The sequence below is a fragment of the Neovison vison genome, chromosome 13 (genome assembly GCF_020171115.1).
Source record: "Neovison vison isolate M4711 chromosome 13, ASM_NN_V1, whole genome shotgun sequence".
Classification (NCBI taxonomy): Eukaryota; Metazoa; Chordata; class Mammalia; order Carnivora; family Mustelidae; genus Neogale; species Neogale vison.
The window spans coordinates 38407960-38413913 of record NC_058103.1 but is presented as its reverse complement, the minus strand read 5'-3'; positions in this window follow the sequence as shown (position 1 = coordinate 38413913).

Here is a 5954-nt window from a genome sequence, read left to right as displayed (position 1 = left end):
AGTCTGAGGGGTTTGAAGTGGCGGGGGGGGGGGGGTGGGAGGTTGGGGTACCAGGTGGTGGGTATTATAGAGGGCACAGCTTGCATGGAGCACTGGGTGTGGTGAAAAAATAATGAATACTGTTTTTCTGAAAATAAATAAATTGGGAAAAAAAAGAAAAAATAAAAATAAAAATAAAAATAAAAAAAGAACTAACCATCAAAAAAAAAAAAAGAGTTTATCAAGTTCCTTATAGATGACACCTTGAGCAAATCTTACTAATTTTGCCATTTCCCCATGGGCCATGATAATCTTCATTAATTCACAACACCACCAAATTGTATAGTGGTCTTTTATTATGCCACCATACTAACCCAGGTGTAGCTCAAAGTTCGTTGTCACGAAAAACAAAATGTTTTCCAGGATTAAAAATTTAATTTTAAGGCAGATTTTAAGTTCGTGAATAAGAAGTTAGTGTTTGTATACTTGACGGTCACAAAGACATTTCTTTAATAGTATTTTGAAATAAGATCTGACCTCTATTTCCACGGAAAAAGGCATAACGGTCTTTGTGATCTACTTGCTTTAAAAAAAAATTAATAGATCTTTTTTGAGCAATTTTAGGTTGAGAGTGAATTTGAGTGGAAACTACAGAGTACCTGTGCACACCCTGCCCCCATCCTTGCGCAGCCTCCCGCACTACGGCACACCCCCACCAGAGTGGGTACACTTGTTACTGTGACGGGCTTACCCCAGCACATCATTGCCACCCAAATTCCATGTTTTACATTAGGGTTCACTCCTGGGGTTTCACTACCTTAAAATTTTCCTGTGTTCTGCCTATTCATCCCTCCTCTGGCAACCAGTGATTGTTTTATTATCTCCGTAGCTTTGCTTTTTCCAGAATGTCGTATGGTTGGAATCATACAGTATGTCGTCTTTTCAGATTGGCTGGTTTTATGTAGTAATATGCATTTAACTTTCTTTCCCGTCTTTTCACGGCTTCACAGTTCATTTCTTTTTTTAGCACTGAATAATAATATCCCATTGTCTGGAAGTACTGGTCTGTTCATTATTTACTTGTATTTTTAGTTCTGATTGCTATTGTTCATTTTGTTAATGTGCATGTTCTCGAGGAAACCAGATGGGTTAATCCATACGATACATCAACTGACACGTAGAGACTTCCAATCCAGCTTGAATTTCACCTCCGTGGTATTGGGCTTGTTTCACCTGTGAGGAGAAGATTTGTGGAAAACATGACGTAATTTCACAATTGGCATCTAAGCAGAGAAGGTTCTGAAGGCAATGAGGATAGGATCCCCAAATTTAGCAACTCCGTGGTATTCTCTGTTGTCGAGCACTGATTTAAATACACATTGATAAAAAGTGCTAATTACGTTATTACTGATTCATGGCAGAAAAGCACCTTCTGTTACTAGTGTATATGACTTTACATTGGCCACTGCTGCCAAGAGAGGGGAAGCTCCATGACTGTGTCCTGTCGTAGTCAGTTGTGCAAATGGGCGGCGAGTGGTCCGGAAGCATCTGGAGCACACAGGAGCTCCACATTAGGAACAGGATGACCCATGCGAATGCGGAGGCTGAATGAATGAGTGGTGAATGTCAGAATGATAACACTGACAATCCCACTGGGTGAATGGGAAGACCCAACTAAGGATCAATATCTAGGAAACATTCTGACATTTTCATGTGCCCTGACTGCCCTTTGCTTTGTAGCTGCGGCAACCTGTGGGACCGGGTGTTGCTGTCGAGCGGAAAGTGTGGTTGCGGAAAGAGTATCAGATTAGATTAAAATTAATGAGCCTATGTTCTATACCAAGTCTTCCCTTAATGAGCTCTAAAGTGAATGTCAAGTCACAAGTTCTCTAAGCCTTCAATTTTGCATTTGTCAGCTGGGAATAGTAATACTCATTTTACTTGTTTTCACCATGTTGTGATAAGAATGAGATTCATTCATTCCTTCATTAATACCACAAACACTCAGAGTTCCCACTATGGACAAGGACCACAGGTATGACCATGCAATAGATGGAAACACCCTTTGCAGAACTGAGAGTTTTTGAAGCCCATGAGATAGTTTCTTATTTTTATTTTAAGGTTAAATCAGCTCTTTATGTCAATATATCAAAGTAATTGACACTTTTAGATCTCTGCCAATCATTGAGCTATATTCGTAGAATGTCAGTTATTTGACTAAAAGTTACAGTCAGAATAGTCTTTAGCCATTCAGTCTCTGAGAAGCTAGGAATAAAGTATTAGGTTCGGATTCTTCTGCTCAGACATGCGGACCACAGAACAAATTGCAAATCCATCTTTTTGGCAGGCTTGCCAATCTTTGAGTTGAATGCGGACCTTTCTTCTTTAGAACAATTTAACTTTGAGTGCAGGGAAAGCATTAAGTTGGATAGCATTTGTTTTCACAAAATAGAATTTGAATACAGTATTTGGAAAGACGCTTCCCCCACTAAAAAAGGTCCTTCAGTCTATTATATTTCTCTTGGAGAATTAGACTTCTCCAGCTTTCCCCTCTGAAGTGACTTTCCTCACCCACATAATCATTTTCTTCCTAAATACCATTTATCATCTCCCAGGAAAAAAAAATGTAAGGATTTTAAAAAAAACATTTTCAAGGTACATCCAAGATTTCATAGCAATATTTGGTGTTCACAGTGCGAGATAAATCTGACTCTCGATTTTTTTTGGTCTTCATATGGCATCCGAAACAGTTGTTCACATTCACACATTTATGTTTCACCATATGCATACTGTGTGCAGCTCTGTTGTTTTAAAATATTTTATTGGTTTTCCTTTAAATCTCAACTTTTGATGGGTGTCCTTGAAGAACTTGCATGCAAAAAAAAAAAAAAGTAAATGTGAATGATTCATTCATTTCGAACATACGTAGCTATTTTGGGGAGATTTTACCCTACATGGAGCACACTGTTCTCAGCAGGGAGTGAAGTTTGTACTTCTGTTCAACTCACAGCTGGATGCTGGAGATGTATTAATATTGTTAGCATGTGCCTTTTCTATCTCGTGTTTCCTTTAATGAGTTAACTGGAATCAACTGTCCTGAATTATCGGTGGTTGTGAATGGCGGTCAATAGTTTTATGGTTTTCACTTGTGGGGACAACTTAGCATAATGTGGCTTAAAATCTGGTCTTCCTTTAGATTTAGAAGGCAGAAGGAGGCTTCCATGGGCAAATTCATTCTTCCAGGGCAGACTTGTTAGTTGTAAGATAGGAGCTGTCCCAAACCGGTCCCATTACTTAATGGGCAATTCTAGATCTGGCTGCTGTCATATTTTCTCCTCCAAAGTTTTCTAGCAGAGAAGAAATCCCTGGGTGGTCCAGAATTTCAAGAGAGAAACGAGAAGTGTTTTCTCCTCCAAACAGTCAAACTCTCCTATTAGAAACTCCTGAAATCTTCAGAACATTCCATGTAGGTGTCCCTGTGTTCCTCACTGTATGACTTATTGACTTACAGTGTCTTCTATTTAGGAGGCATGAATGTATCTCCAGCTGTCACCAAAACAAACAGCTATAGAATGTAATGGCTCACCCATTTCTAAAATTACTTCTATTGATGAATAATTAGTGCATAGGAAGAGGTTTGGAAATTTTTTGATTGTTAAACTTAAAAACTAGAGTACCTTTCTACCTTTTGTAATGTTCATGATTTCATAACAGTGGTTTTAATGTACTGTACTGTTATGTCTTGTGCTCTAACTGGGCAAGCCAGGGATATATTTACTAATGTCCATACTCTTGGGATAGAAACACCCTTGAAAATATGTTAGAAAATATAAAATTGTTTACCTGTAATAAAAGAATAGGTTTGTGACTAGAAGAATTACTGTTTTTCTTGTACAAATAATGCTTAAAGCAGATGTTCTGTCTTAACAGTGGTGTTGGAAGCATATTTTATGCAGCCTAAAAACTATTTCTGTATTAGATATTTAAATGCATGAGGATAAATTCGAATTGCTTTTTGTTTAAAGCAGAAACATAGAAGTATTAGCCCCAGTTTGTACAAAATGTCTGCTGCAACTGAACTCAATGATAGTTCAAATCTGAAAATCATTCTAATTTTGTAAAACTGCTGCTACTGGTTTTATCAATAAAGTTTAAGCAGATGGCTTACATGTATACGTGTGAAATTTTTTATGCTAAAAAAAGATACAGTTTTGCAGCATCAACATGCAAATTTTATGGGTCTGAATGATATTGCTTCTTTTAGTATATACAGAAACCATTAACTCCAAAACCATGCCAACTGTAGATATGTATATTAGGGTGATGAGTGTTATATTTATGACCCCTATAATTTACTTTGGTTTTAGGATGCTCAAGGCCCTTATGTTGAACCCATGCATGAATCAACATGGTTCAACTCAAATGTTAAAGTGTGGAATATTGGGTAAGTAAGGAGTTACATATACATAAAGATTACCTGAAATAATTAAATGGCATCTGAAGAGGATTCTGAGAAGGCAAAAATGTAGGTATTCCTGTACAAAGGGGTAGGTATTTGTTCATCAGAGAGACTTTTGTCTGGAGTCCTGGCCCCTCTGTGTATATCCAGTTGGAACAGGTTTCCAAGGCTCTGAGGCAGCGAGCTAGAAATACAAGGGCAGGGCTGTCATGGTCAGACCTCCATTGCAGTAAACACATCATTGACATCCCCCAAACAAACAAACAAGTCTCTAGATGTTTCCGGGAAAATCTTTTTATCATCCTTGCATGTTGTATTAGTTGACATAATTAATGCTACTTGTTATAATAAATAACTCTTAGTGTCAGTGAGTCTGTGTAAGACCAGTTTATTTCTCACCAAGACTTTTTTGTGCCCATGCAGCTTTCTCTCTTAGCAGCATCTCAGGGACTGAGATGAGGGTCATCCCAGAGTCCTTGGGGCCTCTGAAGGAGTAGATGGCCAGGCAAATGGAGGAGGAAGAAAAAGCAGGAGAATCAAAGGTACAGTTAAGGGACCCATGTTCGAGGCAGTGATCACCACATCTGTCTAAACTCCTTTGGTCAGAATGAGTCACATGGGTCCACCTATGGTTAGGAAGGCTGGGGATTGTAGTTTATCTGTATGTACAGGGAAATGAATCCTTTTGGTGGGAAACTCCTACACATGAGCACACACATTTTTTTTTTCCTTTTTAAAAAACTGTCTTATGTCAAATGTTGTAGGAGTGGCAATTATCCTAGGAAAACCTGCTAACCATCAGCTCATTTGTTGTTCAGCTCTTCCTAATCCATGGTGGCTCTGGAGCACTATGGGCTGGCTGAGGATTTTAGTTGTGCACACTAGTCATCTAGAGCATTTTGACACTGTTCAAGGGCAGTTTTGCAAATAGAGATCGCTTGAACTGACATTTCCAGAGCCACAGGGTAGAGCTTGAGTATGGAGGAGCATTTCTACGTGGGTATGTGCACTACATACATATGTAACCTGTTAAAAACACCAAAGCAAGGGGCGCCTGGGTGGCTCAGTGGGTTAAAGCCTCTGCCTTCGGCTCAAGTCATGATCCCAGGGTCCTGGGATTGAGCCCCTCTGCTCAGCAGGGAGCCTGCTTCTCTGCCTGCCTGTCTGCCTACTTGTGATCTCTCTCTCTCTGTCAAATAAATAAATTAAAAAACAAAACAAAACTAAATTCTTAAAAAAAAAGCACCAAAGCAAGTCATATGAAATTGTGAGCAGAATATTGCAGAGGGAATAGAGTTTTAAAGTAAATCATCTGCAGAACTAAAAACTTGACAAACGATTGTTATTTCTGACATTCCTTCAACAGAGATTTACCCATCTTTAAATGTTAATATAATTCAGATGGTCATCCATGACGATGGTTCTTAAAGTCCCTTGTAATATTTTAGAAAATATCTTGAGTGACATTTTATCAATGAATCAAATCACAGTATATGTCTTGTAAACTCCATAGTTT